We start from the raw sequence: 27,062 nt of genomic DNA, 5'->3' as shown, positions 1-27,062 counted from the left end.
GAACAATTACAGAGACCAATTGAAATACCTAAATACTCATCATAAAACATTATGAAAAATACAATGTGTACAGGCAAATGAAAGACAAACATCTTGTAATCCAGCCAATATTCCGATTCTTTAAGTGTTTTACAGCGAAAACACAATAGCATTATATTAGCTTACTACAATAGCCAACCACACAACAGCATTGATTCAAGGCAACAGTAGCGATAGCGGACAAAACCAGCAAAATATATTAATTATTTCACTAACCTTCATAAACTTCATCGGATGACAGTCTCTATAACATCATATTACACAATACATATATGGTTTGTTCGAAAATGTGCATATTAGAGCTGAAATCCGTGGTATACATTGTGAAAAACTTAGCAAATATTTTCCAGAATCTCCGGATATATTTCTGACACTCACCTATTCTGACCAAATAACTAATCATAAACGTTACTAAAAAATACTTGTTGTACAGCAAATGATAGATACACTAGTTCTTAATGCAATCGCCGTGTTAGAATTCTAAAAATAACTTTAGTACGGACATGCAGCTTACGTTATAGCGAGAGAGCGCCCAAAATCTGGGCGGAAAACTAATAGTAAACATTTTCGACAGAAATATGAAATAACATCATAAATGGGTCCTACTTTTTGTGACTTCCATGCAGAATCTGCCACAAAGGGGTCCTTTGTCCAGAACAATCGTTGTTTGGTTTTAGAATGTCCTTTTTCCCTCTCGAATTAGCAAGCAAAACTTGCCAAGTGGCGCGAAGCTGTCCATCGTGAACAAACGCAGAGAACGGAACACGCCAAAACTCCCGAAAAAATTTCAATAATCTGATTAAACTATATTGAAAAAACATACTTTACGATGATATTGTCACATTTATCAAATAAAATCAAAGCCGGAGATATTAGCCGTCTATAACAAAAGCTTTTCAGAAGCCAATGCTGATGTACTTCCTGCGCCTTCCTGAACAAAGGAAATTGGGGTCCTGTCATTCCAAGACCTCTCTTTTGAACATAGAAATAGCTATACACTCCATTTCATCTCTCACAGCCTATTGACATCTAGTGGAAGGCGTATGAAGTGCATGTATACTAATAGATTTCAAGCAAATGATTAGGGAGGCCCTGGAACAGAGCCTCGATTTCAGATTTTTCACTTTCTGACAGGAAGTTTGCTGCAAAATGAGTTCTATTTTACTCACAGATATAATTCAAACGGTTTTAGAACCTTGAGAGTTTTTTTCTATCCAATAGTAATAATAATATGCATATTGTACGAGCAAGAATTGAGTACGAGGCCGTTTAAAATGGGCACCTTTCATCCAAGCTACTCAATACTGCCCCTGCAGCCATAAAAAGTTAAAAAATCCTCTTCTAGCGCACAGCTTCAGGATAGAACTCGTTGAGGAAGATATACGTTCCTCTCAAGTTCTTCACTCTTTCCAGAACAGCTACCTTGTCCTTGAACGTCAGGAACTTGACCACTATCAGCCTGTGCCTGTCACATGGGTGGGTTTTCCAGTTCTGTTGGCGCACTCCACCTCAGTCTTCCTGTGGTCCATCTTCAGTTTTTCCGAGATAACTTCCCTCACTTTGTCCTCAGACTCCGTCCAGGTGTCATGTTGAGATTCTGCAATTCCGTCCACAACTATGTTGTTCCGCATTGATTTTCCATCGAGATACTCAGATTTCTCCGTCATTGTTATAATGGATTCACATACAAAACTGATGTCCTTTCTCAATGACTTACAGATTGCAGTCAGCTTGCCGTTCTCCTGTTTAAACTCATCGAGCTGACCCTGGGTGACCTGCAAAATGTTCTTCAGGTCCTAGACCGCTCTGGTCAGGTCAACCATTCTTTTATTAGTTGACTCCACCAGTATTTGGACAAAACACTTGAAGCTATTTTCTTGATGTTGTAACAGAGCTTGCAGAACGATTTTTTTTCGTTTAAAAGATCCTTCACCTGTGATAGAGAGACACCACTGTCCCCAACGGTACTCCCGTCGGCTTTGGTCTTTGTTAAGGTAGTGTCATGACTCACCAGAGAGGAAGGGGGGGGAAGTTCGGCCGGTTTTATGATTTAATGACCGGTAGTAAACTTTCGCTCTCTTGCACTACAGTATGGAAAAGATAAAATCCTTTGTGTGTAGAGAGAGTCTCTTGCCAAAACTTCAAACATCAAAAGATTGGACATTGGAACATTAGTTTTCAAATCCAAACGTATGGAATAGTTGGTGGGGATCCAAACAATAAATCCTGTCAAAAGTGTATTGTTTTGTGATATAATTAAGGACGGTATAACGAAATAACTGCATCTCTGAAAGTGTATGCATTCGAGGGGTCTAAATGTTGTAAAACTTATATGATTAAATATGAAAGTATTTGTGAAAAGATAGCAATGTGATTTTAACCTTCTAAATGAGAATTGTTTTTCTTGCAAAACTTGTGCCAGTCAGTGGCCATGTTCCGAATGAGGTCAAAGTTCATGTCCACATGATGGAATGCACCTTTTTCCAGAGTGCATAAAAGGACTGCTGACAAAATTTACGTTAGACCAGCGTGACAGACAGCGTGAGCTGAAAGTTTACGAAATGGTGTGAACCTATGAAAACATATCAGACCAGGGAACGTGAGGATCATCCACACGTTGCAATGGTTGGAATCTCTACAGACCAGGATACGTGCAGCGCGAGCTGAATACGTTGAGATGGTTGCAATTTAAATACAGACCAGACAGCGTGGAGCGGTGGCTAAACGGCGGACAAATGGTTTAAAACTACCAGACCAGAAAATGGTAAGACTCTGAAACTCTCGAGTGAAGAAGATAAAGACTCCATCCGAACATTCAGTCGGCAGCTGTTTAAGTACCTGTAGCCTTGTAAACTTTGACCAAAGACACAAGGAAGATCTAATCAAACAACCATTGGAATGTCTGAAGGATCCATTCTAACGATCACTCCAAGAAAAAAAGCCTACTACAAATACAAAGGACATTGTGAACTCTGGTGGACAAACCAGAGACTTACATCGAACTACTCGCAATAGACAGATCGAGTGGTTTCAACAGAGAGACGACAGAGAAAGACATCTATGTGTAAATATGTATTGCATTCCTTTTCTGAATGAGCGGTTATTAGGGTGCTAAGTATTTGTATTTCCGTGAGTGTAGCTTACAAATGTCTTCGATAGTTGAATTTGTCTCTCCCTTTCCCTCTCTTTCTGAATCCTCCATTTTGATATTACCAAACTGTCATGCTTTGTTCGTCCACTCGGGATTTTCATTGCATTATGTTAGTAATCAATATAATATGTACTGTGTGTGTGTGTTTATGTATTTATGTGTGATTATTTAGTTAGTTAGTAAATAAATAATTAAGACAATTTGTGTATCGATGAATCATCATTTACACTAGGGTTTGTGCAGATTTATGAAGTCAATGACTACTCAGACCCGGCCTTGGTCGGCAGGATCACTGGACAGAGAGTGGGAGTCCCAGAAACTGATGCCAACAGCGTCACAGGATCCAAACTCAAAAGGTAGCAAGCTACTTAGAAACTTTTTAATACACTTTCAAAACAACAAACATTCCATAACAACAAACTGAGCTCTCCCTCGTTACGTGTTCAACAGGAAATGACGTGATGTCAATTTTCTTTTATGATGTAATGTTTTTGACTGATACATTTCATTGGCTGAGCTGGCTAATCAGCTGTTTACCTGTCATTAATATTTTTATTGATTGTAAATATMCCCACACCCTTCTGTTGTTGTGGTACGGCCACAAAATTGAAACACAGAAAAGCTGCTTTTTAACATCCTTAATTTGTTTTAAATTGGAAAGAAAACTATTTCACTAATATTGTAATTAACTATAGGTCATATTTCATAGAATTCTGGAAACACTGGACAGCTATTTTAATGGCTGTCCTTTTCATGAAGCCCTTTTTTAAATCCTAGAAACGGAACTGAAATGACAGCCCAGATAGCACACATTCGTCTGCCCAACGTAAGCAGGATACATGGGGAAGAAGCAGTTTACACTTCATTGGAAAGACGTCTTGCCGATGTACTTACAGTAGAATGCCTCAATTCTACAGTTCTACATCGTTTATATGTTGGTCAGACATTCTATTCTGATTTCTTCCCAATGGACAAACGCTCTCCAAAGTACATATTCCCTACACAATTTGATACGTCGGCCAAAGGTGTGCATATTTACTGGGAGCTTGTTCAATAGTTTTTTTTGTATTTTTTTTTATTCTAGTAATTACAAGAAACCTATTACAGATTCATACAGATATCAGATCAAACTCTTATGGATCGGAGCCTTTTTTCAAATTTTRGCCTAAAATTACATACCCAAATCTAACTGCCTGTAGCTCAGAATATGCATATGCTTGATACCATTTGAAAGGAAACACTTTTAAGTTTGTGGAAATGTGAAATTAATGTAGGATAATATAACACATTAGATCTGGTAAAAGATAATACAAACAAAAAAAACATGCATTTTCAATTTTTATTTGGTTCCATCATCTTTGAAATGATGACGCCGGAGGGGATAGCTGTCGTTATATGGGCTCTTAACCAACCGTTCTATTTTGTTTGTTTTTTCACATTGTTTGTAACTTATTTTACACATAATGTTGCTGCTACTGTCTCTTATGACCGAAAAGAGCTTCTGGATATCAGAACAGCGATTACTCACCTTGAACTGGCCTCGCTATTTTTGTTTTACTGCTGCTCTTAAAATATTTGTTACTTATATTTCATTTTTTTGTTATTTTTTAAAACTGCATTGTTGGTTAAGGTGGCTACAGCATTTCACTGTAAGGTCTACACCTGTTGTATTCGGCTCATGTGACAAATACAATTTGACTTGATAATATAATATTGCAGTTTAGGTGCAATTTCGATTTTGGCCACTAAATGTTAGCAGTGTGTGTGTGCAAAGTTTCAGATTGATCCAGTGAAGCATTGCAATACTGGACAATATTTTGTATCTGCCCAAATGTCTGCCCAAAAGTCTGCCCAAATGTGCCGAATTGGTCAGTTGATACATTTTCAAGTACATAACTATAGAGAATATACAAAAACTGATATGGTAATACAACATTTAAGTTTACACACTCCCAGGAATGTCATACATGATGGATCATTAGCTTATACACTAACTTTCACACATCTAGATGGCCGGGCGGGGTGGGTGTGGAGCCAGACACAGCAGGGATTCAAACTGTAGAACCCAGTTCCTACATACACTACATAACCAAAAGTATGTGGGCACCTGCTCGTCGAACATCTAATTCCAAAATCATGGGCATTAATATGGAGTTGGTCCACCCTTTGCTACTATAACAGCCTCTACTGTTCTGGGAAGGCTTTCCACTAGATGTTGGAACATTGCTGCGGGGACTTGCTTCCATTCAGCCACAAGAGCATTAATGGGAACGGGCACTCGCAATTCATCCCAAAGTTGTTTGATGGAGTTAAGGTCAGGGCTCTGTGCAGGTCAGTTTAGTTCTTCCACACCAATCTCGACAAAACGTTTCTGTATAGACTTCACTTTGTGCACGGTGGAATTGTCATCCTGAAACAGGAAATGGACTTCCCCAAACTGTTGCCACAAAGTTGGAAGCACAGAATCGTCTAGAATGTCATTGTATGCTGTAGTGTTAAGATTTCCCTTCACTGGAACTAAGGGGACTAGCTCGAACCATGAAAAAGAGCCCCATAACATTATTCCTCCTCCACCAAACTTTACAGTTGGCACTGTGCATTGGAACAAGTAGCATTCTCAGACCAAACCCAGACCATCAGCAGATGGTGAAGCATGATTCATCACTCCAAAGAACGCCTTTCCACTGCTCCAGAGTCCAATGGCGGTGAGCTTTACACCACTACAGCCTTGCACATGGTGATCATAGGCTTGTGTGAGGCTGCTCGGCCATGAAACACATTTTATGAACCTCCCGAGGAAGACTACTTGTGCTGACATTGTTTACAGAGACAGTTTGGAACTCGGAAGTGAGTGTTGCTACCGAGGACAGATGATTTTTACGTGCTACACGCATCAGCACTCGGGAGTCCCATTCTGTGAGCTTGTGTGGTCTACCACTTTGCAGCTGAGCCGATGTTGCTCCTAGGCATTTCCACTTCACAATAACAGCACTAACAGTTGACCGTGGGAGCTCTAGCAGGGCAGCAATTTGACGAACTGACTTGATGGTAAGCTGGCATCCTATGAATGTGCCACGTTGAAAGTCACTGAGCTCTTCAGGGGAGATTGCAAGGCAGTGTGCTCGATTTTATACACCTGTCAGCAACAGGTGTGGCTGAAATAGCCAAATCCCCTAATTTGAAGGGGTGTCCACTAACTTTTGTATATATAGTGTATCTGCAAGACTTTGGCATAATGAGGTGACCAATAATGGTTGCAATTTAGATCAGCTGTGCAGGTGAATTTAGCTCATATTAATGAATTTAACAAGACATCATCTGGAGATAATAATAATTATATTTTTTTGAGGCAGAATTTCTAGGCAGGAAGTCAAATTTGGCATGTCCCAATCCCATGTATCCCTTGCTGGAGAGGCTATCCCATTACACCTTGCATTGCAGAGAAAATTAAGTCCCCACTTAACATTTTCCAGAAGAATAAAGAATATTGTAAGGATACCATTTATTTATTCACCAAATTATCTTAAAATGTTCAACAAATTACTTTCATATGAATTGTGAATTCAAATGTTGAGTAACTGGTGTTCATCAGTCTGTTGCCAAGCTAGCTGGCTAGCTAACATGTTGAATGCGATTGCTAGCTACTAGGAGATCTCATCCTGCTTATCGGCTGATTACAGATGAACAACTAAACTAACTAATCGTAGCTTCCGCAATGTGTCAATTGTAAAGACCCAGACAGTGTTTAAATCATGAATTGGTGAACTTGCTAGCCAGTTAAAGACATGTGGAAGATCTTTTTTCCCCATCTCTTTTCAGGGACAAAAGTTGGCACCTGATCACGTTTCACTCCATTACATTGGCTTGGCAGGAGGAAACCGACCTGCCCGACTCGTTTGGAGGTAAGACATTTGAACAACATCTGATGAAGAACATAGGAAATGCAACCAGCTGGTTTCTGTTCAATCTAGGCCTGCTAGCCAGCCAAGTTATTTGTGCATTCTATTGATGAGTCTGTTTTGCTAGATAGCTGCATGCAGTGTCTGTTTACCTAGCTAACTTTCTCTTGCCACTTTCCCTTCCCCTATTGTGTTTTACCATTACACCTTGCAGTGCAGAGCAAATTAGAAGTCCCCACTTGGGATAACATTTTCCAGAAGAATAAGGAATAATGTAAGTATAACATTTATTTATTCACCAAATTATCTTAAAATGCCAAGAGTGTTCAAAGCTGCCATCAAGGCAAAGGGTAGCTACTTTGAAGAATCTCAAATATAAAATGTGTTTATCACAGTTTTGGTTACTGCATGATTCCATATGTGTTCTTTCATAGTTTTGATGTCTTTACTATTATTCTACAATGTAGAAAATTGTAAAAAATAAAGAAAAACCATTGAATGAGTAGGTGTGTCCAACCTTTTGACTGGTACTGTACTTCTATTGGACTCCCCTATCCTTTATCACATGCTAGTATTTGTATCCAATGTATTCAGATTACATTAGGATGAAGTAGCCAAGGTCTTCTAATCTAGTTAGATTGTATCATAACACCTTTCAATATTAGTTATCAACAAATATAAAACCATGTTATCTTGAACATCGGTGTCATTTAAGAATATGCATGGATTTGATAGTTGTATGAAATAATCACAATCAAAGCATACTCATTAGAAAAAAACAGCAGCTCTAATGCAATATTAGCTTCACTATTCTGGATATGAATTATTCTTTAAACAATGAGTAAATTCCACTGAACAAAAATTTAAACGCAACATGCAAAGTGTTGGTCCCACGTTTCATGAGCTGAAATAAAAGATTCCAGAAATGTTCCATACGCACAAAAAGCTTATTTCTCTCAAATGTTGTGCAAAATGTGTTTATATCCCTATTAGTGAGCATTTCTCCTTTGCCAATATAATCCATCCACCTGACAGATGTGGCATATCAAGAAGCTGATTAAACAGCATGATCATTACACAGGTGCACCTTGTGCTGGGAACATTAAAAGGCCACTTTAAAATGTGCAGTTTTGTCACACAACACAATGTCATAGCTGTCTCGAGTTTTGAGGGAGCGTGCAATTGGCATGCTGACTGCAGGAATGTCCACCAGAGCTGTTGCCAGATAATTTAATGTATTTTTCTCTACCATAAGCCAATGTCATTTTAGAGAAGTTTGCAGTACATCCAACCAGCCTCACAACCACAGACCAGGTTTAACCACACCAGCCCAGGACGTCCACATCCGGCTTCATCATCTGTGCGATCGTCTGATACCAGCCAGCCGGACAGCTGATGAAACTGTGGGTTTGCACAACCAAAGAACTTCTGTCAGAAACCATCTCAGGGAAGCTCATCTGGGTGCTCATCATCCTCACCAGGGCCTTGTCTTGACCTGACAATGTCGTAACCGACTTCAGTTGGCAAATGCTCACCTTTCAACTGTACCGGGCAGACAGCGTGTATGGCGTTGTGTGGGCGAGCGATTCCTGGAAGCTGAAAATGTCCCAGTTCTTCCATGGCCTGCATACTCACCAGACATGTTACCCATTGAGCATTTTTGGGATGCTCTGGATCGAAGTGTACGACAGCGTTTTCTAGTTCCCATCAATATCCATCAATATCCAACTTCGCACAGCCATTGAAGAGGAGTGGGACAACATTTGACAGGCCAACATCAACAGGGTGATCACCTCTAGTAACAAAGTAGATGTGTTGCACAGCATGAGGCAAATGGTGGTGACACGAGATACTGACTGGTTTTCTGATCTAGGTATCTGTGACCAACAGTAATCTGTATTCCAAGTCATGTTAATCCATTAGGACCTAATGAATTTATTTAAATTGATTGATTTCCTTAACTCAGTAAAATCTTTGAAATTGTTATATGTTTCATTTATATTTTTGTTCAGTGTAGGTTATGTAGCAATCTAAAAAAAACGTAGGTTTATGATATTATGCCCACAATGATGGAGCAGCAGACCAAGCAAAATGTGAGAGGAGGACCCTATGTCAGTGTCATCTTCATTTATTCAAAGTTACTGAGGAGATTGATGCTGTTACTTGTTATTAACTTGTTATTTCTGTCAGATATTCCCAATTTGGGATGCTGGGATGCTGAATTGCTAGCACTAGTTGCTCATGCTGCTACAGTGGCTACAATATGGCTACAAACATCTCACGATTAGTGGGAATGTGAATGCGTTATCACAAGATGCTGCCTTCGAAAATGACGCTGGAGAAATGGCAGCAGTTTTACGGGCGCCTAAGCAATTTTGCTATTATGTTTTTTTCTCACATTATTTGTAACTTATTTTATACATAATGTTTCTGCCACCGTATCTTACGGCAAAAAATAGCTTCTGGATATCAGGACAGCGATCACTCACCTCGGATTAGACGAAGATGTTTTGTTCAACAAGCAGGACGCACAGGATGTTCTTCAGACACCTGACAAGGCCAAATCCTCGTCATTGGCAAGAGAAAGAAATGCAGGTACAAAGACCACAGAGCGGGGTGCCTCGTAATCATCCACTGACGGCGAGTGGGAAATATTCCTTTACCGTCAGTATTACTTGCCAACGTACAATCATTGGACAATAAATTAGACGAGGTACGATCACGAATATCGGGACATCAAAACTGTAACATCGTATTTTTCACCAAATCGTGGCTGAATGACGACATGGATATTCAGCTTGAGGGATAGATAGAACAGCATGAGGGGAGGGGGTGATATGTGCATATTTGTAAACAACAGCTGGTGCACAAAATCTAAGGAAGTCTCTAGATTTTGCTCGTCCTCATGGTAAGCTGTAGACCACACTACTTGCCAAGAGAGTTTTCATCTATATTTTTCGTGGCTGTTTATTTACCACCACAGACAGATGCTGGCACTAAGACCYCACTCAGTCAGCTGTATAAGGAAATAAAAAAACAGGAAACCACTCACCCAGAGGCGGCGCTCCTAGTGGACGGGGACTATAATGCAGGCAAACAAATCTGTTTTTCCTAATTTCTATCAGCATGTTAGAAAGCAGCATCCTCTCCCCTGTAACTATTCCCCAGGTTGTTGCTGTAAATGAGAACGTGTTCTCAGTCAACTTACCTGGTAAAATAACGGATAAATATATATATATATTTTTTTTTACATGTTCAACCATAGGGGAAAAAAATTGAGATCACCTGTACTCCACACACAGAGATGCATACAAAGCTCTCTCTCGCTCTCCATTTGGCAAATCTGACCACAATTCTATCCTCCTGATTCCCGCTTACAATATAACATTTAAGCAGGAAGCACTAGTGACTCGGTCTATAAAAAGTGGTCAGATGAAGCAGATGCTAAACTACAGGAGTGTTTTGCTAGCACAGACTGGAATATGTTCCGGGATTCTTCCAATGGCATTGAGGAGTACACCAAACACCCCCCTCTGCAACTGGATCCTGGACTTCCTGACGGGCCGCCCCCAGGTGGTGAGGGTAAGTAGCAACACATCCGCCACGCTGATCCTTAARACTGGAGCCTCTTAGGGGTGCGTGCTCAGTCCCCTCCTGTACTCCCTGTTCACCCATGACTGCGTGACAAGGCACGACTCCAACACCATCATTACGTTTGCAGATAACACAACAGTTGTAGGCCTGATCACCGACAACCATGAGACAGGGTGGAGTTCAGAGACCTGGCCAGGTGGTGCCAGAATAACAACATATCTACAGGAAAAGGAGGACTACAGGAAAAGGAGGACCGAGCACGCCCACAATAACATCGACAGGGCTGTAGTGGAGCAGGCTGAGAGCTTCAAGTTCCTTGGTTTCCACATCACCAACAAACTATCATGGTCCAAACACACCAAACAGTAGTGAAGAAGGCATGACAAAGCCTATTCCCCCTCAGGAAACTAAAAAGATTTGGCATGGGTCCTCAGATCGTCAAAAGGTTCTACAGCTGCAAGATCGAGAGCATCCTGACTGGTTTATCAATGCCTGGTACGGCAACTGCTCGGCCTCCGACCGCAAGGCACTACAGAGGGTAGTGCATATGGCCCAGTACATCACTGGGGCTAAGCTGCCTGCCATCCAGGACCTCTACACCAAGCGGTGTCAGAGGAATACCCTAAAAATTGTCAAAGACCCCAGCCACTCCAGTCATAGACTGTTCTCTCTGCTACCGCATGGCAAACGGTACCGGAGAGCCAAGTCTAGGACCAAAAGGCTTCTCAACAGCTTTACCCCCAAGCCATAAGACTCCTGAACAGGTAATCAAATGGCTACCCGGACTATTTGCGTTGTGTCGCCCCCCCACTTACATATGTACATGTATGTAACTATACCAACAGTACATGTATATATATTGCCTCAATTAGCCCGACTAACCGGTGCCTGTATATGGCCTCGCTTTTGTTATAGCCTCACTACTGTAAATAGCCTCGCTACTGTTACTTTCACTGTCATTTTACTGTTGTTTTTATTTCTTTACTTATCTACTGTTCACCTAATAACTGTTTTTTACTTAAAAATTGCACTGTTGGTTAGCGCCTATAAGTAAGCATTTCACTGTAACCTGTTGTATTCGGCGCACGTGACAAATAAACTTTGATTTGATTTCAATCACAAATGGCAGTAACTTACTGGAAAAGTGCTACCTACTAAATATCTAATTCGATATGTCCATTGGCAACATTTCAAGCTAGCTGTGGAGTGAGTTTACAGTACGATTTTAACTTTGTTACAATCATATGATTATGCACAAAGTCATTATCCTAATGTAATTAACAAGTAGCAATAATATCACATTAAGAAGTTAATTTCATCATTAGTGTGCTGATAGCTTGATGTGCAATATCATTACAAAATAACCCCAAAACAGTAATATACCTTGAATCTGTCACATCTAAAAATAGATAATGCTCAACCAAGCCATCTCTGGCTCATGCCCCTACCCTACCCTAAGATCATATCATATTATTGTATGAGAATGTTAATGGTTATAACTTTGAGAAGGACATTAAGTCATGTCTGAGTCAGTCTTCTATGCAGAGGTCACATTGGCTGCATTCTCCTCCTGTATGCTTATAGGTTTAGAAGAATGAGTGTGATGTGAACAAAGACTTTCCAGAATGGTTTGATCAACCTGTTCTGGCCTTCCATTGTAGTGAACACCTGCTCTTTTAGTATATGAGAAGAGTTTGTGTGTGTGAGAAAGAGAGAGAGAGAGAGAGAGAGGTTGAGTGTGATAGGCCTATCTTATAACATGTGTGTGCACATGCATCAATTGAAATTACATAAAATTACACATTTGACCTCTTGTAGGGAGCAAACTCTATTCAGGGAAATGTACATGAGCCATACATATCAGCTCACAAAATCTAATTTAGCTGTTTCTGTTGTCATCATCATTATTATTGAAATACATGTAAATACAGGAACACCATCTGCCACAGCTAAACAATCAGAGGCGCAAACCGAATAGCACTGTGTGTGTTTGTATGCTAATCTCACCATAGAAATGGGTTTCATAGTTATCATTCTCCTGCCTCATTTAATTGACATTAGCATATTCTCAGTGTCAGCAAACAATGCCTCACAACTTCCTGCCATTGTAGTAAATAGAATATTGTGAGATGCATTGTGTGTGTGTGTGTGTGGGTGTGTGTGAAAAGCATTGTGGTGCTGTGTGTTCATTCTGTTAGTTTATTAAAGTTGATATTTCTATTTGCCAAAACATTATTACAGCTACTCAGTACCTCCAAACCTTCAAGATGGTACCAAAAATGATCTACAATTTGCAACGGTGGTCAGTAGAGCAGAGCTGGCAACGCACCCAGTGCTGAGAGACAACACATGTCTCAAATCTTGTATTGTGTTCAGGATTATGGGGAGTTGGGGAAGTTGGTAGGTTGAACTGAGGTGGAAGGGGGAAATGAGCTCAAAGGTTGCCAATGGCAGCCTATATCCTTTCGTGCACTACTTTTGATCAGAGCTCAAAAGTAGTGTCCTATAAAGGTAATAGGTAATAGTGCCCTGGTCAAAACTGGTGCACTATAAAATAAATCAGGTGCCATTTAGGATGGAGCGTGAGAGATCAGCTTTGAGAGCAAACAGTTGGATTCCCTGCTGTGCAGATTTTATTTTTATTTTATTTAACTAGGCAGGTCAGCTTAGAACAAATTCTTATTTTTAATTATGGCCTAGGAACAGTGGGTTAACTGCCTTGTTCAGGGGCAGAATGACAGATTTTTACCTTGTCAGCTCAGGGATTCAATCTTGCAACCGTTCGGTTACTAGTCCAACACTAACCACTAGGCTACCTGCCGCCCCAGATTGCAGCATGGGTTTCCTTGTCAGGTATATTTTTCGATAATTTTTCTCTCTAAGATATTTCTTTGTCCTAACAAATCATAGGTGTTGAAAAAGGGCATGGGAAGATCAAGCACACATACACACAACCACACACATACACACTTTATACACAGACACAATTACTGTACTTGTATATTTAAAGTGTTTTCATGTGTGTAGTGGTGCAGCAGGTGAATTGCCCTTCAATGATAATAAATACACTGTACATTGGGGCAAAAAAGTATTTAGTCAGCCACCAATTGTGCAAGTTTGTAACGGCAGCCTTCCCTCTCTTCACGAGAAGAGAGGGTGTAGCAAGGATCGGACCAACACGCAGCGTAGCCAGTGCTCAACATGTTTAATTACGAAACTGTGAACACTTACAAATAACAAAATAATAAATGTGGCAAACCGATACAGTCCTAGCTGGTGCAGAGAAACACAAAGACAGGAAACAARCACCCACAAACCCCAACACAAAACAAGCCARCTATATATGATTCCCAATCAGAGACAACACAAAACACCTGCCTCTGATTGAGAACCATATTAGGCCAAACATAGAAACAGACAAACTAGACACACAACATAGAATGCCCACCCAGCTCACGTCCTGACCAACACTAAAACAAGCAAAACACACAAGAACTATGGTCAGAACGTGACAAAGTTCTCCCACTTAAAAAGATGAGAGAGGCCTGTAATTTTCATCATAGGTACACTTCAACTATGACAGACAAAATGAGAAAAAAAAATATCCAGAAAATCACATTGTAGGATTTTTTATGAATTTATTTGCAAATTATGGTGGAAAATAAGTATTTGGTCAATAACAAAAGTTTCTCAATACTTTGTTATATACCCTTTGTTGGCAATGACAGAGGTCAAACGTTTTCTGTAAGTCTTCACAAGGTTTTCACACACTGTTGCTGGTATTTTTGTATTTTATTTTTCTTAACATAATCACAAATTTCTTCCTAACAAAGACAGTATATAATGAAATAACATTGAAGGTTGTGCATTGTAACAGCAATATTTAGACTTAGGGTTGCCACCCGTTCAGTAAATTACGGAACAGTTCCGTATTTCGCTAAAAGAATAAACATATTTTTTCCCCGAAATGATAGTTTCTGTATTTGACCATATTAATGACCTAGGGCTTGTATTTCTGTGTGTTTATTATATTATAATTAAGTCTATGATTTGATATTTGATAGAGCAGTCTGACTGAGCGGTGGTAGGCAGCAGAACGCTCGTAAGCATTCATTCAAACAGCACTTTGCTGCGTTTGCCAGCAGCTCTTAGCAATGCTTAAATCACAGCGCTGTTAATGACTTCAAGCATATCAACTCCCGAGATTAGGTTGGCAATACTATAGTGCCTATAAGAACATCCAATAGTCAAAAGTATATGAAACACAAATGGTATAGAGAGAAATAGTCCTATAATAACTGCAACCTAAAACTTCTTAACTGGGAATTTTGAAGACTCTTGTTAAAAGGAACCACCAGCTTTCATATATTCTCATGTTCTGAGCAAGGAACTTAAACGTTAGCTTTTTTACATGGAACATATTGCACTTTTTCTTTTCCAACACTGTTTTTGCATTATTTAAACCAAATTGAACATGTTTCATTATTTATTTGAGACTAAATAGAGTGTATTTATGTATTATATTAAGTTAAAATAAAAGTGTTCATTCAGTATTGTTGTAATTGTCATTATTACAAATATATATATAAAGATTGGCCGATTTAATCGTCATATCGGCTTTTTTGGTCCTCCAATAATTGGTATCGGCGTTGAAAAATCTAATTGGTCGACCTCTACTTGATATGCCACACCTGTCAGGTGGATAGATTATCTTGGCAAAAGGAGAAATGCTCACTAACTGGGATGTAAACAAATTTATGCATATATATTTTTGGTGCATATGGAACCTTTCTGGGATCTTTTATTTCAGCTCATTAAACATGGGACCAACATTTTAAAAGTTGCTTTTATATTTCTCTTCAGTATATCTTTACGATATCTTGTCCACACTCTTTTTAACGTTTATTTACAAATCAAATCAGTAAAAGAATTGAGTTCGTCAATACATCGTTCCAGTTCATCTCCGTACAGGTCATGTACAGTGGCTATTTGTTTGAAGGCATACATCTCATTTGAAAATGCAATTTCAATGTATAGCCACTTTGACCCTATCGTCCTCTATTGAAAGGTAGTTGTAATGGGATAATCTCTCCCCAGCTAGATAGGCAGCGGCACAGAACCTTTATAGTGTGACCCATTAGGAAACACTGTCCTGCAGCAGAAATAGATGTAATTAGAGGTGCACATCATCATGTTGAAGGCATTACACAAAGGGATTAAACATTGTTCATAGAACAATAACCAAATTCACACATGTACATATGTATGCACACACATGCACATGCACACACACACACACACACACACACACACACACACACACACACACACACAGAGACACGCAAAATGAAATAAGTATGCCTAGTACACTCATACTTTTTTCAGAAGAATTTCCATAATCAGAATTTATAAAATCAACACTATTCTGTTACATTATCTGGAATGATTTAATTAAAATATGTATTTTTTATTCAGAAACCATTTTCTTTTTGCGAAAGACAACATTTTTTTTGGTAGAATTGGCTTTTAGCAAGAAGATAATCCATTGTGCTAAAAAACAAATTTCCAAATTAGAAAACAGGCCTTGGCAGTTGATCATATTCAAAGCCCTGGCTTGATTTGTAGTCACAACAATGAAGAGGGAGGAGTGAGTGAAGCAACAGTCTTGGCTGCACACTTTCTTTGCTGATAATGTACAGTTCATTTAGTTTTTACTTAATCAGCTTGGGACTTTGTCTGCCAAGTTTGTMCCACAAATATTTTTTGAGAGTTTTTGTAAATTGAATAAATATAGGTATAAGGGCACAAGGCGAAACCCAGATGCAGACACGGGAGGCAGATGGTTTGAGTCTTTGATATTTATTATAATCCAAAAGGGTAGGCAAGAGAATGGTCGTGGACCGGCAAAAGGTCAAAACCAMTTCAGAGTCCAGGAGGTACAGTGGCAGGCAGGCTCGAGGTCAATGCAGGCAAAAAGAGAATAGAAAAAGCAGGAGCATGGGAAAACCACACTGGTTGACTTGAACATAGAAGACGAACTGGCACGGAGAGACAGGAAGCACAGGGATAAATACACCGGGGAAAATAAGCGACACCTGGAGGGGGTGAAGACAATCACAAGGACAGGTGAAACAGATCCGAGCGTGACAATAGGCCCTATTATGGGCTTAACATAGGCCCTATATATCATTTCATAGAGCAGGCTTATTTGTCCCACTGCAGTGAAATTACAGATGCATGATGCCAGAGTATGAGTAGAGTTATTCTGCACATACATCATTATAATCCATTCAATCACTGAGGGAAAAACTAGGTTATTTTTCTCATGTCCTTTGAGATATAAGATGTAAATAAACAATTGATATCATGCGGATGATTTTCATGCATCGTGTAGTGTTTGTTATTGCTCCAACCAGGGCTGGCTTCAGGCATAAGCGACATAAGCGGTCGCTTAGGGCCCCCGGCCACTAGGGGGACCTGACCCCCACTTTTTTCTTTCGGGACTCAGTAGTGGTCTCAACTTAATGTTTGGTTGTGTATCAGCAGTTTTTCTCTTGTTTTGACAGTCACAATTTGGTGTTAAGTTAGTCTAGCCAATTTTCTAAACTGAATACTGACCAGGCACGCAGAGCATGTGCCCAAGAGCCCTGACCTCCATTGGGCCCCCATCAATTTTGTTATATAAAATATATATAACAATTATTTGATAAAACATTGAATTTGGCCTTACTGCTATTAGCCCATAGAAACACATTGAATAACAGATTAATGCATGGAAAAAATGTATTTAAAGGAAGTTTGTTTTGATGTGTCTGTTCTATYTCTGAGCGATATAAGAAAGATCAGGAATCATTTTTTAGATATATTTTTACCCATATTTAACCACTTTTTGGAGGGCACTAAACTACTTCCATATATACTTCCATACATTGTTTTAACTGGTACCGGGCTACCTTCAGATGAGTGGTCATATTGGTTTTTAGGCCAAACCGTTCGGACGCTACGGACATTTTCATGAGAAGACCGATTTTCAGGATCTCTCATGTTCTTACAAATACCGTTTTAGCTTGGCCACCTTCCCCCGCAGATGCAGAAGGCCGTCATTGGCAAATGCGGTGTATTGAGACGCAGAACATGCAAACCAAACAGATTTCTCTAGCTTAAAGATGCACTATGCAGAAATTGTCCATTTCCTGGTTGCAAAAATTCTAATAGTTTGCCTAATTTCAGTTAATGTGATAAAAAAAAGCAATTATAGTGTAGAGAATCATTGAGCACAGCACAACAAGGTGAGTACAAAAATGTCTTGTATGCTGCTGCGTAAATTATGTAGTATGCCAGAGAGATAGAGTGGGGCAAAAAAGTATTTAGTCAGCCACCAATTGTGCAAGTTCTCCCACTTAAAAAGATGAGAGAGGCCTGTAATTTTCATCATAGGTACACTTCAACTATGAGAGACAAAATGAGGAAAAAAATCCAGAAAATCACATTGTAGGATTTTTATGAATTTATTTGCAAATTATGGTGGGAAAATAAGTATTTGGTCAAAACAAAAAGTTTCTCAATACTTTGTTATATACCCTTTGTTTGCAAGACAGAGGTCAAACGTTTCTGTAAGTCTTCACAAGTTTCACACACTGTTGCTGGTATTTTGGCCCATTCCTCCATGCAGATCTCCTCTAGAGCATGATGTTTTGGGGCTGTTGCTGGGCAACACGGACTTTCAACTCCCTCCAAAGATTTTCTATGGGGTTGAGATCTGGAGACTGGTAGCCACTCCAGACCTTGAAATGCTTCTTACGAAGCCACTCCTTCGTTGCCGGGCGGTGTGTTTGGGATCATTGTCATGCTGAAAGACCCAGCCATGTTTCATCTTCAATGCCCTTGCTGATGGAAGGAGAGTTTTCACTCAAAATCTCACGATACATGGCCCATTCATTCTGTCTTTTACACGGATCTGTCGTCCTGGTCCCTTTGCAGAAAAACAGCCCCAAAGCATGATGTTTCACCCCCATGCTTCACAGTAGGTATGGTGTTCTTTGGATGCAACTCAGCATCTTTGTCCTCCAAAAAGTTATATTTTGGTTTCATCTGACATTCTCCCAATCTTCTTCTGGATCATCCAAATGCTCTCTAGCAATTCAGACGGGCTGGACATGTACTGGCTTAAGCAGGGGGACACGTCTGGCACTGCAGGATTTGAGTCCCTGGCGGCGTAGTGTGTTACTGATGGTAGGCTTTGTTACTTTGGTCCCAGCTCTCTGCAGGTCATTCACTAGGTCGCCCCGTGTGGTTCTGGGATTTTTGCTCACCGTTCTTGTGATCATTTTGACCCCACGGCGTGAGATCTTGCGTGGAGCCCCAGATCGATGGAGATTATCAGTGGTCTTGTGTAACGATAGTCATTTTCTTTATTRATCCGAAGAACAGCCAATGTTCTGAAGTCTGTCGCTGTACATTTCAAAAGTGCTGAACAAATAGTTAAATTGACTACGTCCGTCCTACTGTAGCTTGCTCACTAATGTCTTAATTTACATTATGGATTGCCTCTTATCTGCTTGTCGTCCCCTTATTCCATAGTTTGTACATCTCAATTGTCAGTTGAAACCACATTTTTTTAAGCAACTCGGCCATGTTTTTTTTAAAGGCAGTAAATGAGGTTGAATGAACTGTTTCGCTGCCAGACAAGGCTCTGCTGATAGCCAGGTGTAGCAGTGGTATAGTGCAATTAATTAATTGTTTAGTGTTGTGTTGTGGCTTTGCTGACATGCATCCCACTTTTTTTTTTGCCCCACCAAGATTTACATGCTAAAATCGCCACTGCCTGTATCTTTGTAGCGACAGGGTATAATGTTGCACAATCCAAAGTGTATGTCAGAGCTTCTAGGAGTACTGGGTGGAGGAGTCAAGCGCAGAGAGCAGGTTAGTTCAGGACGTGGATTTTTATTCCTGTCGACAGTAATAACGGTCATGCCCAAACACAACMGGCGCATGAAAATCCCAGTCCAAACACACAGGACTAAACTGTCCGGAAAATAGCTTCCACCTAAACACCAACACCAAATAACAGAAAACAAGCCTGCACAAAAGCCGGCGGGCCTACTGCCCTTAAATAGCCTACCCACAAAACTAAACTCAAAACAGGTGCACCCAATCAGCCCAAACTAACAGAAACAAAAAGAAGGGAATCGATGGCAGCTAGTAGGCCGGTGACTACGACCGCCGACCGCCGCCCGAACAGGAAGAGGCACCATCTTCGGCGGGATTCGTGACAGTGTAATTAATAACTGCACCATGCTCAAAGGGATATTTGTTTATTTTACCAATCTATCAATAGGTTCCCTTCTTTGCAAGGCATAGGAAAACCTCTATGGTTTTTGTGGTTGAATCTTTGTTTGAAATTCAATGCTCGACTGAGAGACCTTACAGATAATTGTATGTGTGTGTAAAGAGACGAGGTAGTCATTCAGAAATCATGTTACACACTACTTTTGCACACAGAGTGAGTTCATGCAACTTATTATGTGACTTTTTAATTAAGAACATTTGAGAAACTGACGATACAACAATGCAACAACTACATTGATCATCTCAGCAAGGTTTTACCCGTGGTCATGGAGCTGGGGGGAAGTGCAACTAATATGTAGTTGAGATGTAGTTCAAATAAACATCTGCATTTTGAAAGAGTATTTTTTATAATTTTATTAACAAAAGCATAAAGATATTCATGAACAAATACTGTATGTGCGTCTATATGTGTGTTACATGGTCCAGTTACAGCTTCATCTGACAAAGTAGAAACAAAAAAAAGTATATTTCTTTGAGTGTGCGCCTGGGGGACAGAGGAAGAGCAATTTTTGCACTATTGTTTTAAATTCAAATCAATCTCTTCTTTGTCATCCTCATCATTAATTTCATTCAAATTCAGTTGTAATCCCTTTGTCAGTCCTGTTGATGTCACGATCGTCGTAAGAAGCGGACCAAAGCGCAGCGTGGTTTGAATACATTCTTCTATCTTTAATGAAGAACACTTAAACAAACTTACAAAACAAAACGAATAAGACGAACGTGACCACTATATAAACAATGTGCTAACATGCAACATAACATAGACAATAACCCACAACCCACAATACAAAACAGGCTACCTAAATATGGTTCCCAATCAGAGACAACGCAAAACACCTGTCTCTGATTGAGAACCATATCAGGCCAAACACATAGAAATATACAAACCAGACATACAACATAGAATGCCCACACAGATCACACCCTGACCAAACAAAACATAAAACATACAAAGCAAACTATGGTCAGGGCGTGACAGTTGAACACCTCCAAATCACTTTTGCATCTGCTCAAAAGGGTCAACTTGAAATAACATGATATAGGTTTATGAAATAATCAAAAGGAAAAATGTGATTATTTATTAGCCTAGTGGATACAAGTATTTTAGACATATCATGTGAATTAGGCCTCATGTAAAATGATTGTCAAAAACGCAAGAGATACTGTTGCATGACAAACTGGTGCTGTTAGATTACAATGTAATTTATCTGCCAGTTTGGAAACAATACTAAATAAAGTATAAGTAATACCAGAGAATCTGTTCTAATGGAAAAAAATGGGAAAGCCTTTAATACAGCAAAGCAAAGTTTAAAAACAGAAGGATTTGTGAAGTTGCATTATCCAACATTTTGCATGAGGCTGGGTGATCACAGAATCAGTAGGATATTAAACAAACACTCAAATAGCCAGCAGAAGCAGGAACAGAAGCATAGGGCTGAGTGACTCACTCATTCCTGGTTTTTGTTCAAAATAAGTTATATTATAATGCAGGGTTAGAGACACATTCTTTCTGATTGTCTATAGCATGCAGTCTCTCTCCTCATGCTACAGCTAATTTCGTTTGAATTATTATGTGGATTATAATAAAGAAATATATTTCAGGGGTTGATGCATTTTTCGTTAGGGCAAATCTGGTCTGTGATATTGAGTTAGAGTACTTAAGCGTCAAATACATTGCAAGTTTGCCCTTTTTGGCCATTAGAATACACTTTACAATAGGACTCAACTCTGACTGACCGCAGCATCTATCGGTAGTCTAAACTGTGGCACAAATTGGGGGATGTTTCACACCTAGCCGAGCTATTAGACTATCCTTTTGTAAATTAATGGAGATGTGAATGTTTCAGTCAGTCTCTCTCCTATTGCACTGGAGTCCTGCATCAGGCAAAAGAAATCAGCTGGCGGGTGTTCCCGGAGTTTAGAGAGACTTCGGTTAATACAATGACACAATTACACTTTACATGTGGACTGATGATTTCAGAAAAATAGGATACTTGTGCCTTACAGCCCATTACATAAACGAAGAGTGGATATTGCAGCTCAGTGGGACAGTGCAGCTCAAAACTACAGATAACATAAGAACATCTATTGTGATAGATGATCCATAAATCCATAACAAGATCCATAACAAGATCCATAAGTATTCTATCACCTCAAGAGGCCTACTGTCCACCTGGTAATTGTGTGATTCCAAAGGATAAAGCGTCACCTACAGACGGATGTGAGGTTTCAGAGAGAACTAGTGTTATGACTTTTCCTCTTGGGTGAGATCTAGGTGCCAGATCAGATCTCCACAGGGCTGACAGATAGCCAGATCCCCCCCCCCCCCCCCCTCTTTCTCTCCCACCAGTTTTATGACTTAACAACTGGGTCGTTGTTAGAATATTTTATCAAGGGTTAAGATAAATGATTAAATAATTCTACCCAGAAACTTAACCATTAGGATTATTTGTTAGGTAGCATGTAGGGGGGTAGAAAGGAATGTCTGTGTGTGTGCCTAAAGAAAACTAAGGGATCATTAACCTATGTTTGAACCAACCCAGCTATAACTCTGTGAAGATAAGAGAAGACAGGGAGAGGCCCTCCAGGTTTTCCGTATCTGGGGGGGGGGGGGGGGCTGGAACTGTCAGCTAAGTGGTAATAAACTGTGGTACAAGGCTTCAGGAGATAATCCAGATTAGTGTGTATGTATGTGCGTTAGTAATAGAAGGGATAAAAAGAACGGTTTTGTATATGCACGTCAGAGATCTCTCGAGAATAAACACTATTGATTAATTTGGACACGGGTCTCTGTCTATTTTATGCAAATAAGAGTCTTACAAATTCTTATAAACGGACAGAGTGTTTGCATTGTTATAATTAAATTGGTTAAAGAACATTTAGGAAAAAAATTCTTCATCAATTGGTCCTTCGAGGCGGAGCTCAAAACCTACCTCCGTCGTCCCAGGAAACTGCTGAAAAACCGTGCACGGATGGATCTAAGATCCGTAAGACAAAGACCTAACCTCTGAGTTGAGGGTAAAATTCAGGCCAGGGGCGAACTGGTACACGACAGAGGTGGTGACGAGATCCAAAATACATTGCTTTTCCCAGTCTAAAGAAAAGGTTGGTAGTCTTTATTCTTGCATTTGGGGGGAATGATTTAAGATATCTTTGATTTGATGTTCTAATATGTTTAGAAATTATCAATAATAGGAGTTTTTACTATTCCAAACAGATTCCAGGGGTTTCGTATGACCAGTATACACAGGATTTTGTATTACCAATATACACAGGGTTTGTAACAGGTCCGCGATGACCTGAGGTAAGGTGCGCTACCATAAATAAAACTAAACTTAATAACTGAGGCCCGTTCGCCCGAGATTAAGCCGGGATACTAAATAGGTGTTGTTAGGTAGGACGTCTTGTACAAATAATAACTAACAGGATAACTTAACCTACTCAACACATTGATAGTGTCCAAAAAGTAGGAGAGGGAAGCCTAAAGTAGCGGATTGAGATACGAGATATTGGTGTACTTTAAAAGCCCTCCGACACAACCAGAAAAAGGAGGTTAACTAGGGATTTACAACTCCTGGGTAATAGCTTATAGTTGTATAGGTAAGACTTAATATCCGATCGAAAGTCAACGCCATAGATTAAGTTTCCAGAAAGGAGAAACACACATTAAATATTACATACACATAGAGTGTGTAAAAAAAAAAAAAYAAGTTTTAATTGTAATAAAACTGGACATTTCGCCAGAGAATGTAAGACACCTTGTGAACATTGTGAAAAAAGGGCCATAATCACCGCGATTGTAAACAGAAACCTTCCAGCAAGGGAGGAAAGGGGACAGATAGAAATAATGAGAAATGTTATAATTGTAGCCAGAGCAGGCACTTAGCCAGGGATTGTGAGGAACCGTGTGAATATTGTAACAAAACAGGACATAACCTAATAATAACCGAGAGTGTCTAACCAAGAAGGTTAGAAAAAGGTTTAAATTGTGATGAGACAGGATATGTCACCCGGGAGTGTAAGGCTCCCTGTAAACATTGTGACCTAGTAAAAAAAAAGGTAAAGTGAACAAGGAGAATCATCATTGGAGAAACGCTTGGACCTTAAAATTAGGGCAAGTTTCTGGGAATTGTCTCGGTAGAACGTGACTGATTTTACGACTAAATTAGACATTTCAATAGTGTTGGTGGTGCAGCGTTAGAACTCTTGCCTACAATGCTGAAGACTCGGGATTGCATCTCAGACTATGCACCAAATAGACTAAAATTCATTCGGATTGTAATTCAATTATTGATATGTTATGCCTGGAAAGATACGGTCGCTAGTGTTTGGATAGGATATAAATTGAACGTTTTAATAGCTTGTTTCGGTTAAATTGAAAGACTCACCCATTCTAGATAATAGTAAGTCGATTTCGATGAAATAAGTTGTCTTGCCTAAATGGTCCGCTGGAATAACGTATTGGGAAAGGAATCGTATTTAAAATTACTGAATCATAGAAGAGACAGTTACCTAAATCTAATGAATTCTAAATAATAACGGAGAGATAATTATGATAGTTGTGCCCATCGAATGTTTTTATTATTATGGATTGACTGACATACGTTATAAATTTAGCGAAGTACATGGTACTTTTAAATTTTGGAGTAGAGAAAGTTGGAAAGTTTGGATTTACTCTTACGATAGAACTAAAGCAGAACTCAATTTGAGTAGGGGGTATATTAATTGCTGGAGGAAGGTTGAGTTGTTGCTAAATGACGTTGTGATATCATTGAGTGATAACATAAAATTGTCATTACGTAGAATACAATAACGGTTCTCAAATTGATTTYAKAGTTGTTCAGGGACAGACTCCCACTCTTTTCTGTACTTCTGACAGTACAATTTTGATTGGGAGACGTTGATTGATGTTGTAAGTTCTGTTCAAGAGCAAACATTCGTGACTAACGGTATTAATTGGGTTTGGCTTGTCGAACCCGTAGAACTGCTGCTGCAGTCACCCAATAATGATTTGCAAATCGCTGAAATTGCTGCTGCCTGGGCACGGGCTGAGCGCCTGCTGCTGACGTCACTCACAATGCACTGGTGCAGCCAGGCAATGATGTTGTGACTGAGGGWGTGACAGAGAAAATTGTTTGTGTCATTTAGAGGGAAAATGCATGCATTATAGCTTTGAGACACTTTTCAAAAAGTTGCTAAAAGTTCCAAATACATTTGAAAAAAGTAGCTGAATTTGTCAGGATAGTCTGAAAAGATGCTAAATAAAGCAACAAAATTGCTAGGAGGGGATCACTGGTTGGTTGTGCGCGTTGGGTTATATTTGGCTGTAAGCGATTAGGTCGGAATAGTTGAATCGGAAAAGTTTTGTGATCGTTTCTGGTTAATGATTTTTGGTTTGATTGTTTAGGTAACACCAGTGAATTTGAAGAGGAAGTTAACGTATTTTAAACATTATAATCTGTTTCCATTACGTGGAACCATGTCAGGTCGGAAAAGGGAATTGCAGGTTGGTTAATATTATTTTAAAGAGGGGTATCTAATGGCAGGATATTCCTATTAAGAATTTTGGGAGACTGTCTGCAAACGGAATGAATGGGTTTCACATATAACCATTGAGGAAATGTAAAACTAATGACTTGAGGAAGTAGCTAGAATTATCATAATTATTAGGTTTTGTTTGTAGTAAACGTTTGGGTTTGAGGGGATCTCCATGTTTCCCAGAGACTAGTGATCTTAAAGGGATTGTCACGTTCCTGACCTGTTTTCTGTTAGTTTGTGTATGTGTTAGCTGGTCAGGACGTGAGTTTGGGTGGGCAGTCTATGTTTTCTGTTTCTATGTTGGTTTAAGGGTGACCTGATATGGCTCTCAATTAGAGGCAGGTGGTTTTCATTTCCTCTGATTGAGAGCCATATTAAGGTAGGTGTTTTCACACTGTTTGTTTGTGGGTGGTTGTCTTCCGTGTCTGTATGTTATTTCGTACCACACGGGACTGTTTCGGTGTGTATGTAGTCTGTTCCTGTTCGTGCGTTCTTCGTGTCTATGTAAGTTCTCATGTTTAGGTCAGTCTACGTCGTTTGTTATTTTGTATCATTTCAAGTGTAGTTCGTGTTCGTTTTTCGTCTTGTCAATAAATTCATTATGTATTCACAACCCGCTGCACCTTGGTTCAATCCCTACTCCTCCTCTTCGGATGAAGAGGAGGAGGACAGCCGTTACAGGGATACACTCACATATGGAATATTAGGAGTTTTATTTTCTGAGTTTTAATTAAAAACGTGAATCCTTTAGATTCAGACGGGCTTTAGACGGGTTCTTTAATATGTCTAATCTAGTATGTAACATGACTGTAAAAGGGTGGTATAACCTTTGACCTCTATCATGGCTTTCTCTTGTGGTCTGATCAGCCTCATGGGAGGGCCATTTGGATGGAGATTTAGAGGTAATTTGTGATACTGATATTAAGGTAAATTGAGTAATTGATAATTATGAATGAGTTTATAGTTATTTTACATAGTGGTAATTTGAACCAATGAGAAGAAAGAAATGGCATAYCCTTGGATTAATGGTAGACTTATGTTAAGTATTTAGAACATAATCCAGGCCAACAAGACAGGGATAAATTACATTTGTGTTTTATTGGGAATACAGAAATAACCTTAATCAATTTATGTAATTACTTTGGAGATGGCGACCATAGACAGGTAATTTTTCCAAAATCTATGAGTTCAGACTGTAAGACACTTAGTCAAGATTTGGCAACCACCCATATAATTGACAGACAGATAGGAGGAAGGAGGAGCCCTCCCCGCACTGCTAAAACCTTGAAGGTTTGGGAGCAGAGAGGAGAAGGTGGGGAAGGGGGGGGGGTGAAGAGTTAGTTGGAATGACTAAAGAGGGAATGAAAACTTAGTTGGATTCAGGAACTAGGGGGCAGGACAGATAACTCTTAAAGTAGATAAGACACTTGACAGAGAATTGATACAGCATAGACATGAACGGACGCCCAAGGGAGTATCGGACATGTGGAGAA

General features: G+C 39.6%; 1 long non-coding RNA gene across 1 annotated transcript in view; it reads left to right on the top strand.

The window, feature by feature from the left end:
- The window catches only part of LOC139028395 (uncharacterized), a 285,368-nt gene extending 259,186 nt beyond the window's left edge, over positions 1 to 26,182 (top strand). Inside the window, exon 2 of the long non-coding RNA XR_011480610.1 lies at positions 25,771 to 26,182. This is a non-coding gene — a long non-coding RNA (uncharacterized lncRNA). The remainder of the gene's footprint in view (positions 1 to 25,770) is intronic.
- The last annotated feature ends 880 nt before the right edge of the window (positions 26,183 to 27,062 follow it).

Source organism: Salvelinus sp. IW2-2015, linkage group LG11 (assembly GCF_002910315.2).
Source record: "Salvelinus sp. IW2-2015 linkage group LG11, ASM291031v2, whole genome shotgun sequence".
Taxonomy (NCBI): Eukaryota; Metazoa; Chordata; class Actinopteri; order Salmoniformes; family Salmonidae; genus Salvelinus; species Salvelinus sp. IW2-2015.
The sequence above is the reverse complement of the archived record's forward strand: the minus strand, read 5'-3'. Positions and strand labels throughout refer to the sequence as shown.